Genomic DNA, 24,252 nt, shown 5'->3' on the forward strand with positions numbered 1-24,252 from the left:
GTCTAACTTATAGACGAAATAGCTTTTATCATTACCATTATTTTAATTAATTTCAATTTAAACCAAATTCTAGTAGCTATTTTAAAAACTTGAGTTCTAGTTGTTTAATTTGTAGAATTTCAGTCCCCAAGGTTTCTTCGGGGGCTCAATTAATTTATGAATCCAAAGATGTATTTTAGACAATAAAAAATAATCTTTCTTGAGATTGTATCCCAGAATGAAAAATACTATTTTGTCTATAAATTAGACCTTATTTATATATTAAATATTTTCTAACTCATAGATTTTATCATATTGCTTTGGAACTTTCCTATTCAATATTCTTACATTGCTCAATAATTTTTATTACTAGTTTTATATGGATAACTAATTCAAGTGTTAATGATATTTTATGTTATCACATTAAATACTTACCTCTAACACTTGAAGCTTTCTACTCAATCTTGTCAACAAAATATTTGGTATTATATTTTCTGAAACGATTATGAAGGATAAATATGCACAAAATGAGTTGAATTTGGCTTGTAGCTAGGAATTTTTTCGCTAATATAAGGTTGAACCTCTTTACCTAGCACTCATAATTGTGCACACATATGGTACATAATTGTTAATAGAAATTTGAAAACAATATTTGAAATCAATTTAAATTAGATAAATATTTAGTAAGATATTTTATATTAGTATTTATTAGTTTTAAGCTAATATTTTATGGATAACTATTATAAATGTGAACATTCAAACTAACACATTGAATACTTATCTAAGACAAGTGGAGCTTTTAACTCAACTGAACTCTTATGTGTTAGCCTAAATGTTTTATCATGGCAATCACAATGTTGTAGAAAATTTTTAATGGAAATTTCAAAATAAAATTTGGCGGGCATTTAATGAAGATTTGGGAACATGCTATTCATCCCAACAAATAGTAGATTGTCATCTTCGCTTGACTCACTCCAATTAAAAATTAATGCATAGATTTCAAATTACCTCAATGATTCAGGGAGTAGTCATGTGGACTTGGGAAGATGCATTAACCTCGAGTATTTGGGTTTATCACACAATATTATCCTTGTTTGACTCCTACTCTTAGACATTGTCTCTCAGCTTTCAAGACATAAACATCTAGATCTCTCCACAAATAACTTAAGAGTTTAGTCCCTGCCACTTTCACCCAACTACCATAGTTGCAAGTATTAAAAATTTTCTCCAATTTTCTAATGCTAAAATTCCATCCATTTTAGGGAATCTTCTGAACCTTTTACAATTTAACTTAACCAACAATTTCCTCATGGAGTCATGCCTTTTGAGCTAGGAAATCTGAAGAACCTATAACATCTATGACTCGTGGGTTGCAACCTCATTGGAAAAATTCCTTGGATGTTGTTGTGTCGGGTAATGTTTTTTCTTCCTACAATCGCTTCTATCATTTAATAGATTCTAATGAAATATGTGTCAAAATATGTTTACTCCAAATTTATAGAGCGACACTATAAAATAAATGCTTACCATTTTTATGATACATGGGACATCGATATATGTCTCCATTACCTCCTCATCATGATAAGAATAACATTTATTCTATTATCTCTTTCTTGGTTTATTCTCTTTTGAATGTGGTAATTTCTATTTTTGGCTATTATTCTCAGTTGATTTCTTCCACTACTCTAATTCTCTTTTCATGTAAGACAAAAATACTTTCCACAATTGAAATTTGAGACATACATTTAAAAATTGAATGCTAAACAAATAATATAAGAAAAATCCTCAACACGGGTACTTCAGTGCATCTGACATATCTTTCTATATACATTGAAAGTATTATTGGAATTTAGCCATCCTCCTTGCGAAGATAATTCTAACTTCTACTCAGAAACATGAGAAAACTAATGATAGTCGCAATGGGTACCTTCTGGAAGGAATCGATTTTGGTATTTTCATAAAATCTAATCAACATTGAAATACAGATAATTAAATTAAGAAAAACATATCTATACTTTGCTAATTTAAGTGCATCCAGGGATAAACCTGAAAAAATCATATTGTTTTATAAAATCTGAGAAATATACAATTAAATTTGTGAAAAAATAAGCATAATAGTTGAAATGGGCTTGACACACGAAAATTAAGGCCCCAAGTGATCTACAAAATATATGCCATTATCATATTATCTAAGGGAGAATTATGAGTACTCATCAATAATGTTTTATAAAATCTGAGAAATATACAATTAAGTTTGTGAAGAATAAGCATAATAGCTGAAATGTGCTTGACACACCAACATTAAGGCCCCAAGTGATCTACAAAATATATACCATTATGATATTATCTAATGGGAGAATTATGAGTGTTCATCAATATCATTGCATAGACTAACTTCCATAAAGTGCTCTTTCGGTCAATGTCAATAGTCAAAATATCATCTACATAATACTCAACATTTTTTGTATTCCCTTCTAATGGAATTTAATTTGAAGGAGCTACACTTGATTCACCTCTACCTTGACTATGTTATGCCACTTTAAGTATATATAGGTTATAGTTAATGTGCTAAGTATTATAGTTGATATGTGTTGTGACTTTTTAGGAGTCACAATGTCTTTATCGTGACATTGTACTAGGGGGGAATAATTTCTAGAATTCATTGTGTTAAAGATCAATGTGCACTATGGTTTACCAAATTTTAGGGTTTGTATGTTAAGGATTATAATGTAATCAATGCCATTTTTTGTTAACGACAATAGTTGTTAGAGGTGGCATTGTGGAAGATTTGGTTTACCTAATTTTAGAGATTGTATGTTAAGGATTATAAAGTAATCAATGTCATTTTCTCTTAATGGTAATAGTAGTTAGAGATGGAATTGTGGCAGAGTTTGTAATTCTCTAAGAGTACTAGTGGTGACTATAAAATAGGGGTTATATGGGTTATGGGACATCTCAGTTTTTTGGAATTCATAATGCCTTTTGGTTAAGGGACACATATTGTATTAAACAATTAGTGGATGTTAATATATAGGGCAATAAATATGAATATCTAATAATGAATTTATTATAATTAGAGAATTCAAAGATATATATATATATATATATATATATATATATTTATATAATATATATATATATTTATTTATTTTAAAATCAAAATATTATTTGGAAGCTCATTGGATGCTTCCATATTATTTCCCTCATTGTAATCATACAACTAATGGACCTTACAAAAATAAGCCCTCAAAAATTTAGTAACTAGGGCTAAGGTTTTGCAACACTCTTAAAAATATTGAAAAAAACTAATCTATCCATAAATTTGAGATAAATAATTTATTTGTATAATGTATCATTCAAAATTTTAGAATCTAAGATTATTTAGAAAAAAACTATAAATTAATTGTCTTTTTATTATTAATTAAAAATACTATTAATCCATATGATTTTTATTTCTTAGAGTATAGTATTATTAATTCTTATATGGGATTTTGTTGTTATGGAACCTACCATTTTGAAAATTTTACTATATAGCAAAAAAAACAATAATTATAATTACCCTCATTGCTCGTTCATAATTCTACGAATTCCTTGTCATTATTCAAGACATCATCGAGATGTTGTGTAGATAAAAGTTTTAGAGGGCGTCCACTATAGATTCACCCTTTGAATTGATGCGTTAACTTTGTGCATTTTCATGTAAGCAATTCACATTTTTCTTTTTTAATTTCACCAATAACTTTGTAAGGTTTCTTTAAATTTTTTTGTAAGATTTTTTATTTTTAAATTTAACTGTGTTTGTTTCTTCTATGACATTGGAGAATGGAGTTAGGGATCTTCCCTCTAAATTTTGTATTTCAAAAATTTAATAAATTTAAGTAATATTTTTTAATTCAACCATTGGAGTTTGCTTAAATGTTACACAAATATTAAAGAATGCAAATTATTTTCTTGTTTCTAAATATAGTCGTTATCATTTTGCTTTTCTGAACTTTCAAAACTATAATTAATATTTTCTAAATTTAAGGCTATTATGTTTTTACTTTTAACTTTCACAAATGTGATACAATTGCAGAATAAAAAAGTAATTTCCAAACTAAAATGTCCACAACTATATTTAGAAAGCTTGTACGGTTAGTATGTCATACAAGAGTTTAAAAAACAGTCCGAAGCAAACTCATTATGTGAACATCACATGAGAGAGCCATAAATAATGAAAAGCGATTTGAAACATTATTTAGCCTCCTTTCAAAGCCGTGCGGACTGGTTCTCAATATACCAACGCGATTTTTAAATTTGAAACATACCCAATCTTCTCAACAAAAAAATTTATGCGAAGTAGTGGGCACCCGTAATTTGTTATGATCTCTGACAATAAAGCGGCATATTCGCTGCGTTTGTTTTATTTCAAGTTCGTTATATTCTATGACAAAAGCATCGTTTGTCAGCGTATTATACGCCGGTATTTGCGTTTGTTTTATGTAAAGTTAGTTATATTCTCTGACAAAAGCATCAAGTTCGTTATATTCTCTGACAAAAGCATCGTTTGCCAGCGTATAACACGCCGGTATTTACGGGCGCGTGTTAGAACATAACCAGAAACCAACCTACAACACTCGGCAACGTATAATGCTCGGCGTCGATAAAACCTTCAAAAGGGCGTGGGAACTACATATACCCAGCAGCCCGGAGAATATAGTCGTCAAAGGAAGGAGGGAAATTCTTATCATTTTCCAGTATTTTTCTCCTCATCTATCTATATTCAGATTGGCAAGTCTGTGTGTTTAGATGTGTGGTTGGTTTCAATCTTCTATATTCAGATTGGCAAGTCTGCGTTCAGATTGGCAAGTCTGCGTGGTTAGATGTGTGTTTGGCAAGTCTGCGTTCAGATTGGCAAGTCTGCGTGGTTAGATGTGTGTTTGGTTTCCGTGTGAGTGAGTGAGTAAGTCTGTTGTTTGAGTATGTCGATTTGTGTGTGACAGTCATGCCATGTTTATGTTTATGTATGTGATTTATGCATGGATAGGAATTATATTTATTATAGTATGGTTTTAAGCTTTGATTGGGTATCAAATTTAATTGAAAATGTTACAGGTTTAACAACTTGTTTGTTGCATATTTAATTACGTGTTCATTTATGGGTAATGTTGATTTTTCAATGAATTCACCGGACTTCAATATAATGCAAACGCTTCAACATCCTTCTCCAGAAAAATTCAAGGTAATTGCGTGTGCCTGTGGAATTTCAGCAACCCAATTAAAAAAATCTCTATATCAAGAAAAGGTGCGTTCTCTCGTTATTTTCTGTACTGATTTAAATAATTATTTACCTCACAGTTAGTTCATATTTATGAGTCATATACTGATTTCTTTTCCGCCATAGTAAATCATGATGGTTTATGTTTAGTGGCAGAGATGGCTTCGAATTCGTCGAACTCACCGTGCGCTGCCTTCAAACTCAGAGTGTGTATTTGTGTCGTATTTTCCTCCGGAAAAACCTAAAAAATTTGCCAATATTCACAAGATCTTCGTAGTAAGCAACGTGGCCAAAGTACCCAACGATTTGGAGCCCAATCAACGGGAGGACGCGGTGAATTCTCTGACATATGAAGCCGAAGATCGCTTGAAAGATCCCGTTTATCGGTGCGTTGGAGCGATCTCCACGCTGCAGAGATAGGTGCAACAGCTACAAAAGGAACTGGCGGCTGCCCACGCGGATCTCCTTCAGTACACCTCTGCAGCGGAGCGTGTTCTTAATCCACATAGTCCAGGCTCGACGATGCCACCTTATTCCAGAGTTGACATGATTCATGCGGAAGGTAGGGAACAACAACGGAAAAATTTAATGGAATTCCCTAATTCTAGAGAAGAGTTACAGCTGATCAGCTTCTGGAATTGGCTTTGAGAATCATGCGTATGGACTGTATTCTTCAGCCAGGCCTGCCAGAGACGGCAGTAGCGTACAGCCATGACAGGTATTTATTTTATATTATATTCGTATTTATGATTTATTCTTTGGTTTTGACCAAGAGGATCAGCCAGAAGGGATGCATGGATCATATTTGATACCGCCATGACAGTTATTTATTTTATATTCATATTTATGATTTATGTTTTCATAAATGTTAATGTTTTTAAATTTTAATGTTTTGTTATTGCTCGCTCCATTTCATTAATCTCCTTTTGCTGTTTAATTCTTCTTATTTTTAGTTTATTTTTTTCTTCGTGCTCTGTTCTTGGTGCTAAAGACTTTCGATTTTATTGGCCTGTTCTGTTTGATGGCAATGTTCTTCGTCATAAAACGCAGAAAACATCGTTAGTTCTGTTTGAAAACGGGGTTAGTTTTTTTGTCCTAAAGTCTACATCGTTAGTTCTGTTTGAAAACGGGGTTAGTTTTTTTGTCCTAAAGCCTCATAACATCTAATAGCTTTTCCAAGTCACAGTTTACAAAATATGAACTAATGTCTAAATGTCAGTGTGTGAAATTCTGTGAACCTTCAAATCTATATCATTCCTTATTTTACATTTTAAGTTGTTTTTTAACTCTTTCAACATTGCGTTTTCTTTTGAATTGATGAATCCTGCTACCACTTTTAGAAGCTTTTGGACTCTTCCACATATCTTGACTATATTTTTCAACTTGTTAAGAGGTAGTTTCTTCTCACTATTGTCATCCATAGGGTAGAATTCTCTTTTTACTCCACTTATCAATAGGTAGAATTCTCCTTTTATTCCACTTATCTTCAACCTCAATTTACTTATTTTAAATTATTTTTTATATTTAAGTATTTCAAATTTTTATATAAACAATTTTTTAATTTTTTTTTTAATATTTGATTTTCTTATTTTAAATATTTAATTTATTCAATAAATATTTATATTAAATTATTAAATATATAACAAATAAAACTAATATAATATACTTAAAGTTATTGTTCTATATCCTATGGTATTTGATTTATATCATTTATATCTATATCGTTATTAGTGAATGCGTTTTTCACTTAATTATTGTACTTGAATTGTTTAGTTATATTTATGTTTGTATAATTATTTATTGATTTGAAATTATATAGGAATATTTTTGTAAATTGAATGTTTTGATTTATAATTTATTATTTATAATGTGAAAAGATATCTTTGTACTATTTTATTATATGTAATTATTTATTTTTAGGAAAATGGATGATATAAAAGAATTTATTCATGAGTAGATTTTTATTTTTATTTTTATAAGATATGTGAAATGGATGTGTTTGTTTATTTAAATGTGAAAATAGGCTTAATTTTTTTTTAATGTACCCATAAATTGTATTATTTTATAACATGATATATTTCTTAGATGACATGACATTGATATTTATGTATAGACATTGTTTTTTATTTAAAATGATATGTATATGTTGGTGTATTTTATGTGTTTTTTTAAATGAAAGCAATTTTTGTTTATTTATGTGATATGATGGTTGTTTTTTTGCTACTTAGGTAATATGATTGCATTGAAAGATAATATGATGTTGACAATTTTGTGCACGTTTAATGTGTATATATTTTAGTATTATTTGTTTTATTGTTTGTTAGATGATATAATGATTGTGTCTCTTAGACAATATGCCTATAATTGATTTCTCATTCATAAGTTGTTTTTTTTCTGCTACATGATGTGGATTGTATTTGTTAAATGATATGATTACGATAATGATGATTATGCTTTTGTTTGTTAAATGACATGCTTTAGCTTGTTTGATGATATGATGGTGATATTGAGAGAGAGAGATAATGAGAGCGAGGGGATGGGAAGAGAGGGATGGGGAAGGGTGATAAGAGAGAGTTGGGGGAGGGAGGAGGATGGGGAGTGGGAGAGTGGGAGACATGGAGTGAGAGGGTCAGAGCGAGAGAGATAGATGTGAGGGTAGAGGGGGAGAAGGAGTGGGAGAAGAATGAGAGAGGTAGAGAGGGGAAGAGGGGGAAGGAGAGGAGGAGAGGGCAAGAGAAGGAAGGGGGAGAGAGAGAGAGAGGAAGATAGTGGGAGAGGGAGAGGGAGAAAGTGTGAGAGAGTAGTTGAGGGGGAGGGAGAGGACGAGAGGCAGAGAGAGGCTGTGGGCTAGAGGGAGAGGGAAAGGGAGGTAGATAGTGGAAGAGAAGAGAGAGAGAGAGATAGAAGGAGTGAGAAGAAGAGAAAGAGGGAGATAGAGGGAGAGGGGGAGATAGAGGGAGGGAGAAGATAGAGGGAGGGAGAAGATAGTGGGGGGGGGGGGAGAGAGATATAGGTGTGGGAGAGAGGAGGATAGGGAGAGGAAGTGAGGGAGAGAGAGAGAGAGGGGTCGGAGAGAGGACGATAGGGAGAGGGACAAAGGGAGAGAGAGAGAGAGAGAGAGAGGTTTCAGAGAGAGGAGGATAGGGAGATGGAATGGGGGAGAGAGAGATATATATGTGGGGGAGAGAGTACGATAGGGAGAGGGAGTGGGGTAGAGGGGTAGGGAGAGTGAAAGAGAGAGATAGATAGGTGGGGTGAGAGATGGAGATAGGGAGAGGGGGAGACAATGCGAGAGTGGGAGAGAGCGGGATAACGCAATGGGGAGAGGGAGAGAGTCAAGGAGGAGAGAGGGAGAGGGGGGAGAGATTGGGATAGGAGGATGGGGATGGGGAAGATATTGGGAAAGGGGGAGAGGGAGAGAGAGAGGGACATGGAGGCAGACGGGGAGGAGGAGGGGTTATGAGAGGGGGAGGGGAGAGGGGAAGGAGAAGGGGGGGGGGGGGGGGGGGGGGCGGAGATATTGGGACAGAGGAGGGAGGGGAGGAGAGAGAGAGGGGTAGACAGGGAGAGAGAGACTCTGGCAGAGGGAGAGAGAGAAGGAGGGAGCGAGAGGGAAAGGGAGAGAGGGAGATAAAGGAAAGAAGGGAGAGGGAGAAAGAAGAGAGGAAGATGTAGAGGGGGTGAGATAGGGAGGGAGTGAGAAGTGAGAAAGAGATAGGCGGGAGAATGGTGGGGGGGGATGGGAAGTGGACAGTGAGGGACCAGGGGGATATGGGGAAAAGAGAGAGATAGGTGTGGGGAGAGAGGGGGAGAAGGAGAGGGAGAGCCTGAGAGAGGGGAAAGGGGAGAGGAAGAGAGAGACAAAGATAGGGGGAGAGAGAGAGAGAGAGAGAGAGAGAGAGAGAGAGAGAGAGGGGGGGGGGAGTGGGAGAGAAAGGGGGAGAGAGGAAGGGTGAGAGGAAAGAGAGAAGGAGATGAGTAGAGGGGGACAGAGAGAAAGAGGGGGAAGAGGGAGAGGGAGAAGGAGGGAGAGTGATAGAGAGAGAGGAGGAAAGGGAGGGAGATGAAGAGTGAGCATGCGAAGGGGAGGGGAGAGGGAGAGGAAGAGAGGGTAGGAGGGTTGTGGGGGTGAGAGAGAGAGAGAGAGAGAGTAGGAGGGGGAGGGAGAGACGTAGCGATAGGGAGACAGTGAGAGAGAGAGAGGGAGGGAGGAAGGGAGACAAAGAAAGAAGAGAGGGGAGGAAGTGGGGGTAAGAGAGGGGGGAAGTGGGATGAGAGAGGGAGTTGGGGGGAAGGATATGGGGAGGGAGAGAGAGTGAGAGAGAGATCATAGGGTTAGGGAGAGAGAGATATTAGGGTAGAGAGAGTGGGAGAGGGAGAGGGTGAGGGCATTGGGGAGGGGAAGAGAGCAAGAAAGGGGGGGCAAAGAGGGAGAAAGAGAGGGAGAGGTAGGGAGAGTTAGGGGAGGGGGCATGGAGAACAGGAGAGATAAAGTGATAAAGAGTGTGTGGGAGAGAGGGGGAGTGGGGTGAGAAGGGATGGGCGGAGAGATATGGCGAGCGGGAGTGCCCGGGAGTTGGGGAAGGGGATATGGTGGGAGAGGGGGAGAGGGAGGGGGAGAGGGAGAGGGAGGGAGGGGAGGGAGGGAGAGAAAGGGAGATGAAGGGAAAGAGAGGAGGGGGGAGGGAGGGAGGAAGAGAGAGGAGGGGGGAGGGAGGAAGAGTGGGAGGGGGGAGGGAGGAGAGAGTGAGAGAGAGGGAGTGAGTGAGACGGACAAAGAGAGAGGGAGAGGGGGGAGAAGAGGGGGGGAGAGTGTGAGAGAGGGAGGTAGAGAGGGGTGAGGGAGAGAGAGAGGGAGAGAAAGAGGTGCAGGGAGGGGGAAGAGAGAGAACTAGAGAGAGGTAGGGGAAAGGTGGGATAGATGAGGTGAAAGAGAGAGAGGGAGAGAGATAATGGGGGAGAGAGAGGCAAAGAGGGAGAAGGGGAATGAGAGTGAGAGGGGCAGAGAGAGGGAGAGGGGGAGGTAAGAGGGAGAGGTAGAGAGAGAGAGAGAGGAGGAGGAGAGGGAGAGATAGAGAGAGAGAGAGGGATAGAGAGAGAGGGGAGAGGTAGAAGGGGAGAGAGGGGGAGGAGTAGAGAGATAGAAAAATAGGGGAGATAGTCGGAGAGAGAGGTAGGAGGAGGAGTCAAAGTGGGAGGGTATGAGAGTGGGAGAGGGGAAGGGGGAGAGAGAGAGAGAGAGAGAGAGAGGAGGAGGAGAGGAGGATGAGAGAGAGAGAGAGGGAGGGATAGAGGAGGATAGGGAGAGGGGGATGAAGAGGGGTAAAGAGAGAGATATGTGGGCTAAGAGAAGGGGAAATGGAGAGGGGGATTGGGAGGAGGAGGGGGAGGGAGTAAGAAAGAGGAAGGGAGAGAGAGAGGGGGGAGGGGTAGAGATAGCAAGACAGAGCACTGGAGAGGGGGAGGGCGAATGGAAGAGAATTGGAGGGGGAAGGGAGGGAGATGAGGATAGGGCGAGAGAGGGGGAGGGGGAGAGGGACATGAAGAAGAAGAGAGAGATAGTGGGGGAGAGTGGAGAGAGGGAGTGGTAGGAGAGGGAGAGTGAGCGAGGGAGGAGAGAGGGAGAGGAGGAGAGAGGGAGCAAGAGATAGGGGGAGGGAGGAAGAGAGATATGGAGGGAAGGAGAGGGGAAAGAGAGGGAGGGAGGGAAGGAGGAATAGTGGCTGGGGGGAGATGGAGAGGAGAAGAGATAGGGAGAGAAGCAGGGTGAGAGAGAGAGACTGATAGAGAGAGAGAGAGAGAGAGAGAGAGAGAGAGAGAAGAAGGGAGGAAGGGAGACAAAGAAAGAAGAGAGGGGGAGGAAGTGGGGGTAAGAGAGGGGGAAGTGGGATGAGAGAGGGAGTTGGGGGGAAGGATATGGGGAGGGAGAGAGAGTGAGAGAGAGATCATAGGGTAGAGAGAGAGAGAGATTAGGGTAGAGAGAGTGGGAGAGGGAGAGGGTGAGGGCATTGGGGAGGGGAAGAGAGCAAGAAAGGGGGGGGGGGCAAAGAGGAGAAAGAGAGGGAGAGTTAGGGGAGGGGGCAGGGAGAGCATGAGAGATAAAGTGATAAAGAGTGTGTGGGAGAGATGGGGAGTGGGGTGAGAAGGGATGGGCGGAGAGATATGGCGAGCGGGAGTGCCGGGAGTTGGGGAAGGGGATATGGTGAGAGAGGGGGAGAGGGAGGGGGGAGGGGAGAGAAAGGGAGATGAAGGGAAAGAGAGGGAGGGGGGAGGAAGAGAGGAGGGGGAGGGAGGAAAGAGAGGAGGGGGGAGGGAGGAAAGAGAGGGAGGGGGGGAGGGAGGAAAGAGAGTGAGAGGGAGGGAGTGAGTGAGACGGACAAAGAGAGAGGGAGAGGGGGGAGAAGAGGGGGGGAGGAGAGTGTGAGAGAGAGGAGTGAGAGGGGGAGAGAGAGGGTGAGGGAGAGAGAGAGGGAGAGAAAGAGGTGCAGGGAGGGGGAAGAGAGAGAACTAGAGAGAGGTAGGGGAAAGGTGGGATAGATGAGGTGAAAGAGAGAGAGGGAGAGAGATAATGGGGGAGAGAGAGGCAAAGAGGGAGAAGGGGAATGAGAGTGAGAGGGGCAGAGAGAGGGAGAGGGGGAGGCAGAGAGGGAGAGGTAGAGAGAGAGAGAGAGAGAGAGAGAGAGAGAGGAGAGAGAGAGAGGAGGAGAGGGAGAGAGAGAGAGAGGAGGATAGAGAGAGGGGAGAGGTAGAAGGGGAGAGAGGGGGAGGAGTAGAGAGATAGAAAAACAGGGGAGATAGTCGGAGAGTAGGAGGAGGAGTGAGAGTGGGAGGATATGAGAGTGGGAGAGGGGAAGGGGAGAGAGAGAGGAGAGAGAGAGAGAGAGAGAGAGAGAGAGGAGGATGAGAGAGAGAGAGAGAGGGAGGGATAGAGGAGGATAGGGAGAGGGGGATGAAGAGGGGTAAAGAGAGAGATATGTGGGCTAAGAGAAGGAGAAATGGAGAGGGGGATTGGAGAGGGGAGGGGGAGGAGTAGAAAGAGGAAGGGAGAGAGAGAGAGAGAGGGGGGAGGGTAGAGATAGCAAGACAGAGCACTGGAGAGGGGGAGGGCGAATGGAAGAGAATTGGAGAGGGGAAGGGAGGGAGATGAGGATAGGGCGAGAGAGGGGGAGGGGGGGGGAGAGGGACATGAAGAAGAAGAGGGAGATAGTGGGGGAGAGAGGGCGGTAGGGGAGGGAGAGGTGAGCGAGGGAGAGAGGGAGAGGGAGAGAGGGAGCAAGAGAGAGGGGGAGGGAGGAAGAGAGATATGGAGGGAAGGAGAGGGAGAAAGAGAGGGAGGGAGGGAAGGAGGAATAGTGGCTGAGGGGCATGGAGAGGAGAAGAGATAGGGAGAGAAGCAGGGTGAGAGAGAGAGACTGATAGAGAGAGAGAGAGAGAGAGGAGAGAGAGAGAGAGAGAGAGAGAGAGAGAGAGGATATAGGTATGCGAGAGAGATAATGAGAGCGAGATAGACAAAGAGAGAGAGGTAGAGAAGAGAGAGAGAGAGAGGCAGGGGAGGGAGATGGAAAGTGGGAGAGAGTGCAAGAGGAGGATCGGTCTATGTTGGGAAAGGGGGCCTATGAGAGGGAGAGGGAGAGGGAAATGGAGAGAATGGGAGAGAGGATGAAGGGAGGACAGGGAGAGAGAGGGAGAGATTGAGAGTGAGAGGGAGAGAGAGAGAGAGAGGGAGAGGGAGAGAAAAGAGGGAAAGAAAGAGTGGGAGAGAGAGGGAGGGAAGGGGGAAGAAACTGGGATACTAGGAGAGGGAGAGGGGGAGTAGGAGCAAGAGAGAGAGAGAGGGAGAGAGAGAGAGAGAGAGAGAGGATATAACATCATAATATCATGGAAAATAATCGACATGGCATTATAAGAATACAACATCATTATCCTTACATTTAAAATTTATAGTAATAAATACAAAATAAAATAAAATATCAAGTTTTACATCCAATGCAACACTTTCCCTAAACCATAATACCACCATGGAATGTTGAAGTGCATTGCTTAAGTGCTAATTCTGATATGCATTTTCTTGTATATTTCTAATTTCATGACCAACAAGAGGCTATTCCATACTCAAAAGAAGATCCCTCATCTATTATCTTTCTTTTCTAGTATATGAAACATAAATTAAGCCATAGTAACATATAAACCCTAAACCCTGAACCATAAGCAATTTATAACACTTTGAACCGTGATCCCTAAGCCCTAAATCCTAAATGCCTAATCCTGAACCTTAAACCCTAAACCCTAAGAATTTTATAACATTTTAAAAAGTGTTTTGTAACTTTTATTTAAGTGTTTATTAAAAGCATTTAATAAAGTGTTTAAACCCTAAACCCTAAAACCCAAACCCTAAACCCTAAACCTTACGCATTTTATAACATTTAAAAAAGAGCTTTGTAACTTTTATTTAAACGTTTCTTCAAAGAATTTACCAAAGTGTTATGAACCCTAAAACCTAAGCATATTATAAAATTTTGAAAATAGCTTTTTAAAATTGATTTAAGTGTTTATAAAAATAATTTAGTAAAGTGTTATAAAATTAAAAACCTAAACCCTACACCCTAAACACTCAACCCCAAACCATAAACCATAAACCTAAACCCTAAGTATTTTATAACATTTTAAAAAACATTGTGTAACCTTTATTTTAGTGTTTATTAAAATAATTTACTAAACCATAAACCCTAAACACTAAAGCCCAAACACCAAACAATAAACAGTAAACCCTAAACCCCAAACCCTAAATCCTTATAGAACCTAAACCCTAAATACTAAACCACAAAACCTAAACCCTAAATCATAAACCATAAACCTTCAACCCTAAACCCTAAACCTTAAACCCTAAAATCCAAACCCTAAACCCTAATCCCTAAACCCTAAGAATTTTATAACATTTTAAAAAGTGTTTTGTAATTTTTATTTAAGTGTTTATCAAAAGCATTTAATAAAGTTTTATAAAGCCTAAACCATAAACTCTAAACCACAAACCCTAAACATTAAACTCTAAGCCTCAAACCCTAAACCCTAAAATCTAAACTCTAAACCCTAAACCCTAAACCTTAAGAATTTTATAACATTTTAAAGGTAATTTTGTAACTTTTATTTAAGTGTTTATTAAAATAATTTACTACGGTGTTTTAAACCCTAATCCCTAAACCCTAAACTATAAACCCGAAATCCTAAACTATAAACCATAATACCCAAACCTTAAGCATTTTATAACATTTTAAAAACATTTTTGTAATTTTATTTAAGTGTTTATTAAGATCATTTACTAAAGTGTTATAATCCTGAAACTCTAAACTCTAAACCCTAAAACCTAAACCCTAAACCCTAAGAATTTTGTAGCGTTTCAAAAAGTGTTTTGTAACTTTTAACTAAGTGTTTATTTAAAAAATTTACTAAAGTGTTTTAAACCCTAAATCCTAAGTGCTAAACCCAAAACCATAAACCATAAACCATAAACCCTAAGTATTTTATAACATTTTTAAAAGCGTTTTGCAATTTTTATTTAATTTTTTATTAAAAGAATTTACTAAAGTGTTATAAACACTAAATGCTAAGCATTTCACAACATTTTAAAAATCATTTTCTAACTTTTATTCAAGTGTTTATTAAGAGAATTTACTAAAGAAAAAAAACCCTAAACCCTAAACTCGAAACTGTAAATCCTAAACACTAAACCATAAAAACGAAGCTTTTTATAACATTTTAAAAAGCATTTTGTAAATTTTATTCAAGTGTTTATTAAAAGAATTTACCAAAGTGTTATAAACCCTAAAATCTAAACCCTAAACCCAAAACCCCAAACCCTAAAGCCTAAACCCTAAGCATTTTATAACCTTTTAAAAAGTGTTTCGTAAATTTTATTTTAGTGTTTATTAAAATATTTTACTAAAGTGTTATAAACCCTAAACCAGAAACCCTAAACCTTAAACCCTAAACCCTAAACCCAAAACCCTAACCGCTAAACCCTAAACCCTAATCCGGAAGCATTTTATAACATTTTAAAAAGTGTTTTGTAACTTTCTTTTATATTTTTATTAAAATAAATTACTAAAGTGTTATAAAACCTAAACCCTATACCAAAAACCCTAAATCATAAACCCTAAGCATTTTAAAAACATTTTTAAAAGTGTTTTGTAGCTTTTATTGAAGTGTTTATTAAAAGCATTTACTAAAGTGTTATAGAACATAAACACTAAACCATAAACCCTAAACTCCAAACCCTAAACCTTAAACCATAAACCCTAATCATTTTATAAAATCTTATGAAGTGTTTTCTAAATTTTACTTAAGTGTTTATTAAAAGGAATTACAAAAGTGTTATAAACCCGAAACCCTAAAACGTAAGGATTTTATAACATTTTAAAAAGTGTTTTGTAAATTTTATTTATGTGTTTATTAAAACCATTTATGACAGTGTTATAAACCCTAAACCCTAAATTGTAAACCATAAACCCCAAACCCTAAACACTAAACCATAAACCCTAAACCATAACCATTTTACAACATTTTGAAAACTATCTTGAAACTTTTATTTAAGCGTTTATTAAAAGAATTTCTTAAAGCATTAGAAACCATCGTCCCTAAACCCTAAACTCCACACCCCAAATCCTAAATCGTAAATCCTAAACCCTAAGAATTTTATAACATTTTAAACCCAAAAGCATTTTGTAACTTTTTGTTAAGTGTTTATTAAAAGAATTTACTAATGTGTTATAAACCCTAAACCCTAAAAATTTTATTACATTTTAGCAAGTGTTTTGTAACTTTTTAAGACCCTAAACATTATAGCCTAAGGCTTTTATAACATTTTAGGCCCTAAACGTAAGCATTTTATAACATTTTAATAAGCCTTTTGTAACTCTTTTTAAGTGTTTATTAAAACCATTTACTAAAGGGTTGTAAACCCTAAGCCCTAAGAATTCTATAACATTTTAACAAGTGTTTGGTAGCTTTTTAAAAGTGTTTATTAAAAGTATTTACTAAACTATCCCCAAACACTAAAACCTAAGCATTTATAAAATTTTATCAAGTATTTTGTAACTTTTTTTTTTTTTTTTTATTAAAAGCATTTAATAAATTTTTATAAGCTCTAAACTCTAAATCTGAAACCATAAGTCCCAATCCCTAAACACTATACCCTAAACCCTAAACCATAAGCATTTCATAACATTTTAAAATGCACTTTGTAAAATTTTAAACACTAAGAATTTTTGAACATCTGAAAAAATGTTTTGTAACTTTTTAAAGATTTTACGAAAAGAATTTACTAAATTATTATAAAGCCTAAACAGTAAACCCTATGAAGTTTATAACATTTTAAACCCTAAACCCTAAGAATTTAATAAAATTTTAAACCCCAAATTGTAAACCATAAACCCTAAACTCTAAATCCTAACTATTTTATAAAATTTTAACAAACATTTTGTTACTTTTTTTAAGTGTTTATTAAAAGAATATACTGAACTGTTATAAACCCTAAAGTATAAACCCTAAACCCTGAGTATTTATAACATTTTAAAGCCTAAACCCTCAACCCTAAGCATTTTACAACATTTCAACAAATTTTTTCTAACTTTCTTTTATGTGCCTATTAAAAGGATTTAATAAAGTGGTATAAACCCTAAACCCTAAACCCTAAGCATTTTGCAACATTTCAACAGACATCTTGTAACTTTTATCTATGTGTTTATTAAAGCATTTACTAAAATCTTATAAACCCTAAACCCTAAACAATGAACACTAATCATTTCATAGCCCTTTGAAAAGTGTTTTGTAACTTTTATTTAAGTGTTTATTAAACAAATTTAGTAAAGTGTTATAAAACCTAAACCTTAAAAGCTAAACCCTAATCCCTAAACCCTAAACTCGGAACCCTAAATCATAAACATTATAAAATAAACCCTAGACCCAAATTTAGTAAATTGTTATAAAACCTAAACCTTAAACACTAAACCCTAAACTCAGAACCCTAAACCATAAACACTAAATCCCAAACCCTAAACCGTAAACCCTAAGAATTTTATCACATTTTAAAAACGTGTATTGTAACATTTATTTAAGTGTTTAGTAAAATAATTTACTAAAGTGTTATAAACCTTAAACTAAACCTAAAACCCTAAAACCTGAAACCCCAAACCCTAAAACGTAACCATTTTATAACATCTTAAAGAGTGTTATGTAAATTTTATTTAAGTGTTTATTAAAAGAATTTACTAAAGTGTTATAAACCATAAGTAGTAAACCATAAACCCTATACACTAAACCCTAAACACTAAGCATTTTATATCATTTTAAAAATTGTTTATGAAAAGCATATACTAAAGTGTTATAAACCTTAAACTGTAAACCCTAAACCCTAAATCCCAAACCATAAACCCCAAACCGTAAACCCTAAAAATTAAATTTTTATAACATTTTAAAAATCATTCTCCAACTTTTATTTAAGTTTTATTAAAAGAATTTACTTAATTATTATCAACGCTAAACCCTGATCCCCAAATTTTGAACCGTATAGGCTAATGCTTAAAGCCTAAAGCCTAAACCATAAAAGCAATTACTAATGTCTTATAAACCCTAAACCCTAAAAGCATTTACAAAGGTCTTATAAACCCTAAATCCCAAAACCTAAACCCTAAAACCTATATCCTAAGAGATTTATAGAATTTTACAAAAAAGTTTGTAACTTTTACTTAAGAGTTTCTTAAAATCATTTTCTAAAGCGCTGTAAACCCTAAACCCTAAACCCAAACACTTAAACCTAAGGAATTTATAACATTTTTTTTTATAAATTTGATTTAAGTATATTAAGACCATGTATTAAATTGTTATAAACCGTACACCCTAAACCCTAAACCCCAAACCCTAAACCATAAACCATAAACCACAAACCCTAAGCATTTTATAAAATTTTAAAAACTATTTCTTAACTTCTATTTAAGCGTTTCATAAAAGAATTTATTAAATAATTATAAACCATAAACACTAAACCCTAAACCCCACAGCCCAAACCCTAAACCCTAAGAATTTTATAACATTTTAAACCCCCAACCGTAAACCCTAAACCCTAAACCCTAAGCATTTTGTAGCATTTTAATGAGCATTTTCTAACTTTTTTTAAGTGTTTTCTAAAAGAATTCACTACAGTGTTATAAACCCTAAGCATTTTATTACATTTTAACAAACGATTTGAAACTTTTTAAAACCCTAAACCCTAAACCCTAAGAATTTTGTAAAATTTAAAACCCTTAACCCTAAACCCTAAGAATTCTATAATATTTTAATAAGTGTTTTGTAATATTGTTTTAAGTGTTTATTAAAACCATTTACTCAACTGTTATAAAATCTAAACCCTAAACCCCAAAACCTCAATGCTAAACCTGAAACCCTAATCCTTAAGTATTTTATAACATTTTAAAAAGTGTTTTGTAATTTTTTAACTGTTTATTAAAAGCACTTACTTAAGTGTTATAAACCCTAAACTCTAAATCCTACACCATCAACCCTAAACCCAAAACACCAAACCATAAACCCTAGGAATTTTAAAAACATTTTGAGAAGTGTTTTGTAACATTGATTTAACTATTTATTAAAAGAATGCACTAAAGTGTTATAAAGTGTTATTAAAAGAATTTACTAAAGTTTTATAAAACCTAAACCCTAAACACTAAACACTAAAACCTAAGGATTTTATAACATTTTAAAAATGTTCCGTAACTCTTATTTAAGTGATTATGAAAACCATTTACTAAAGTTTTATAAACCCTAAACCCTAAGTGCTAAACCCTAAACCCTAACTCTAAAACCTAACCATTTTATAAAATTTTAGAAGTATTGCTTAACATTTATTTAAGATTTTATTAAAATAATTTATTAAAGCATTATAAATCATAAAAACTAAACCCTAAGAATTTTATAACATTTTAAACCCACAAGCATTTTGTAACTTTTGTTTTAGTGTTTATTAAAAGAATTTACTAAATTTTTATAAAACCTAAACCCTAAGTATTTTATTACATTTTAACACGCATTTTGTAGCTTTTTAAAACCCTAAACACTAAACCCTAAGCATTTTATAACATTTTAATAAGCCTTTTGTAACATTTTTAAGGGTTTATTAAAACCATTTACTAAGTTTTGTAAACCCTAAAACCTAAGAATTATAAAACATTTTAACAAGCATTTTGTAACTTTTATTAAATTTATATTGAAAGCATCAACTAAATTGTCCCTAAACCCTAAACCCTAAGAATTTTATAACATTTTAACAGGTGTTTTGTGACCTTTTGTTTAAGTTTTTATGAAAAGAATTTACTAAATTGTTATGAACTCTAAACCCTAATCCATAAAACCTAAACAATTTATAAATTCTTAAACCCTAAACCTTAAACCCCAAACCCTATATTCTATACACTAAACCCTAAAGCTTAAGCATTTCATAACAATCTAAAATGTGATTTGTAATTTTTTTTAAGTGTTTATTAAAGGCATTTATTGAGGTGTCACAAATCATAAGCCCTAAACACTAAGCATTTTATAACATTTTAAAGAGCGTTTTGTAACCTTTTTTTAAGTGTTATTAAAAGAATTTACTAAAGTCTTAGAAACCCTAAACCCTATGTATTTTATAGCATTTTATACCCTAAAACCTAAGCATTTAATGACATTTTAACAAGATTTATGTAAAAATAAATTATGTGTTTATTCACATAATTTACTAAAATTTTATCAACCCTAAACCCTACACTCTAATCCGTCAGTATTTTATAACATTTTAACAAGAGTTCCACTACTTTTTTTAAATGTTTATTAAGAGAATTTACAAAGTGTTATAAACCCTGAACCCTAAACCCTAAGTATTTTTTACCATTTTAATGTATAAACCCTAAACCCTAAGTATTCTATAACATTTTAACAAGCGTTTCGTAACTTCTTTTTAAGTTCCTTTTAAAAGAATTAACTAAAGTGGTATAAATCCCAAACCCTAAACTCTAAAACCTAACCCTAAACATTACACATTTTATAACATTTTCAAAAATGTTTTGCAACTTTTTTTAAGTGTTTATCTAAAGCATTTACTAAAGTATTTTAAACCCTAAACCCTGAGTATTTTATAACACTTTAACAAGCGGTTTGTAAATTTTATTTAAGTGTTTATTAAAAGCATTTACTAAAGTGTTATAAACCTCTAAACCCTAAACCCTAAACATCAAACCCACGACACTAAACCCTAAACATTAATCATTTTATAACCTTTTAAAAAGTGTTTTGTAAATTTTATGTAAGTGTTTATTAAAATAATTTAATAAATTCTTATAAAACCTAAACCCTAAACCCTAAACCCTATGTATTTTATAACGTTTTAAAGAGTATTTACTAAAGTGTTATGAACCCTAAAGTGTAAAACCACAAACCCTAAGTATTTTATAAAATGTTTAAATTTGTCTGTAACTTTTATTGAAGTCTTTATTAAAAGAATTTAATAAAGTATTATAAACCCTAAATAATATGCCCTAAATCCTGAACCATAAACGCTAAGAATTTTATAACATTTTTAAAAGCATTTTGTAATCCTTATTTAAGTGTTTATTAAAAGGATTTTCTAATGTTTTATAAACCATAAAGCATAAACCCTAACCATTCTACAACATTTTAAAAAGGGTTTTGTAACTTTTATTTAGGTGTTTATTAAAATCATTTACTAACACATTTTAAACCCTAGACACTAAACCCTAAGAATTTCGTAACATTTTAACAACAATTTTGTAACTTTTTTTAAGTTTTTATTAAAATCATTTAATAAAGTCTTATAAACCTAAACCCTAAACTCTAAACCCTAATGAACAAAAGTCCCAACTTCTTCAAATTATGTGCACAAGTGCAACAATACAAAATTCCCAAGTTCGATGGGCTATCGTCACAGTTTCAAAAAATACTACATCGTAATTCCAAAGAATAGGGTATATTTTTTCTCTTTAAAAACCAACATCATGTTGTCATAAATGTGACGATATGAACATTCGAGGTTCGTTAAACTATGGTCACAAGTTCATTGAATGCTACATTCCAATTAAAATAAGTAGGGCATATCATCTTCAAAAGAACATAATGTTGTCACAAGTGTGACAATCTAGACGTCCCAAGTTCATGGGAGTGAGGTTACAAGCCCAGTGGGCCATACATCACACTTCTAACAAACATGGCATGATTTGTAAAAGAAAATTCCAAATAAAACATGGCCTTCACATTCTTGATAAGTTATATTTTTTTACTCTCTTCTGCCAAATTCACTTTCACTATTATGTAGAAGTGGTGATAAGGGACTTTTTTTTATAAATTTACTTTTTTATGAAAACTAAAACTATTTTCATATGGGTATACTATATGTATATCAAATAACCTCTTAACATCATGGCTATTTTTGCTGGAAAAAAGTAGGAATTCCCCTTTTGTCTTACCATGCCTAGCCCTTGAAGCCTTCATCTTATCCCTCTTCTCCTCATCTTCTTTGAATGCTTTCTTCTATCATCTGCATATATTTTTACAGTTCTCTAAGTGATTCCTCGCCTCCTAAGAAAGGATGTCTTCGAATTATTTTTTTGCCATACTTCCATCCTTTCTGGGTAGACTTGGGTTTCTTGTTTCTTAGTCAAGTTCCTTCCTCTAATAGGAAAAAATGCCCTATTTTTTTTATATTTAATGGCTTTTGGTTATTTTATGTGAAACTATTAACCATCAAGTTGATTGCATTTAGTTTCACACCAAAATCAATGGAGTTCCACCCTTGATATTATTTGAGTTATAATTTGTTGGGTTTGATATAACTTAATTGCTTTTTTTCTATGTCATCCATGGACTCCAAATATGAATGACCACTACATCCATATAATATTTGTAACATGAATATCCACCTGAAGGGATCCCTCCAGTCGGCTCAGCCATGGAGCTTGACCCGAAGGGTTTTGAGAGAATTGAACTTGTGACCGCTCATTAGAAATTGTCGTTTCAATTGTGATATTATTGGTGTGATTATAGCTTGTAGCGTAACCTTGGATGCATCTAAGACAGCTTGGTAGCTTGGAGAGATGCCTTGAAAACCTACAATATTGTTGACTAAAAATTGTAGATGGCAAATGCTCTAGCAAGGATTTAGAATTATCTATATTGCCTTTTCTAAGGCACACTAGAAAGACATGTTGTGTAACATAGAAAGTCTAAGGCATTGTATTTTATCTTCATTTATGTTGTAATAATAACTCTACCTTTATTGTCTAAAATTGTGTGATGTATTTCTAAGGATTTCACGTACATTTTGATTTATAATAGACAAATTAGGTATTTGGGAATTGAGAGTGATGGGGGGATGGTTAAAGCCACCATATGAGCTTCCAAAATACATGGAATCTCAATATTCTTTGTATAACAATGGTAAATCCACGATTTATAATATACAAATTAGGTATTTTAGAATTGAGACTGATGGGGGGGACGATTAAAGCCACAATATGAGCTTCCAAAATCAAATGGAATATCAATATTCCTTGTATCAACCATGGTAAATACATTAGACCACATTCATTCATTTATTACATGGCTTGAACTTTTGAATAATTAATGTTATATTATGTTTTAATTTAATTATCACACAACATTCACAATTAACCTCGGTTGAATTTTTTTTTATTGAATATGTAAATATTATTGAATGTTGTATTTTTCAAACTTTATACAGATTTTATAAAATTTAATTTAATATTAAAAATCTATATTTTATATTATTAATAATATTAATGTATTTTTAATTACAAATACAAATATCAAAACTACATTAAAGTTGAAATAAAGTTTGTAAAACTATTATTTATATTACTAATAAAATAAATTTAAAATAGTCTCAATAAAAGAAAGTTTAATATCTAAATATGAGTGAATGTTGTATTATTCAAATTTTATACAGATTTTATAAATTTTAGGTTAATATTAAAAATATATATTTTATCCTATTATTAATATTAATGTATTTTTACTTACAAATGCAAATATTAAAACTACAATAAAGTTTATAAAACTATTATTTTTATTATTAATAAAATAAATTTGAAATAGTCTTAATAAAAGAAAGTTTAATATGCTTATGACCACAGGTAATAATGGTCTTATGTTCTTCCAAATGGTTCTTGTTGAAGTTTGTTATGAGAATTTAGCTACTGTACACTACAATTATTTTTGAAATTTTTTAATGTAATAGAATTCCAATGCAGTACAATTGTTAAAGAGTAGCTCACATAGTGCATGAATGAGTTTCAAATCTAGGCTTTGAGTTTTAGATTGAGGTGAAGTTTCCTATGAGAATTTACCCAATGTATGCTACAGATCTTCTTGCAAAATTGTAATCTAATAGAATTGCAATGAAATACGCTTGATAAAGAATAACAAACATAATGTACTAATCAATTTCAAATTGAGGTTTTGAGATTTAAATTAAGGTTTTATTAAAATAGCCAAATCAGTTTCAAATTTACGTTTTGAGTTTTTTATTAAGGTTTAATTGAAACTAACCAGGGTACATACTTACATTATAAAGCTCGTAGTAAACAACTCTTTGTTGTGAGTGATTGAAGATTTTTTATAAAGAAAGTTTGGTTTCTTTGAATATTACGATAATAATACAATATTAATAAATTTTATATTAAGAATACTAATATTAAAAACAATTAATTAAAATAATAAGTACTAGAAATCTTTACCTTTAAATAAAAATTAGCATATTTAAACATAACTCCACCCTATAACATTAACAAATATATTAAATAATAATCAATAAATCTATTATTAGTAAGATAAACTTTATAAAATAAGCTTAATAAATATGTGCTATAAAAATAGATTTGTTATTAATATATTATTATCTATAAATACAAATATTACACATATATTAATATGCAAAAAAAATTATACATTATTAGCAA

At 34.2% G+C, this 24,252-nt stretch overlaps 1 pseudogene; it reads left to right on the top strand.

Annotated features, from left to right (window-relative positions):
• The first annotated feature begins 5,394 nt into the window (after positions 1-5,394).
• Positions 5,395-5,884, top strand: LOC149178049 (protein LATERAL ORGAN BOUNDARIES pseudogene; annotated as a pseudogene).
• Positions 5,885-24,252: the final 18,368 nt, after the last annotated feature.

This window comes from Pinus tabuliformis, chromosome 4_1 (genome assembly GCF_031772625.1).
Source record: "Pinus tabuliformis cultivar Carrire ecotype Pingquan chromosome 4_1, CPIR1, whole genome shotgun sequence".
Classification (NCBI taxonomy): Eukaryota; Viridiplantae; Streptophyta; class Pinopsida; order Pinales; family Pinaceae; genus Pinus; species Pinus tabuliformis.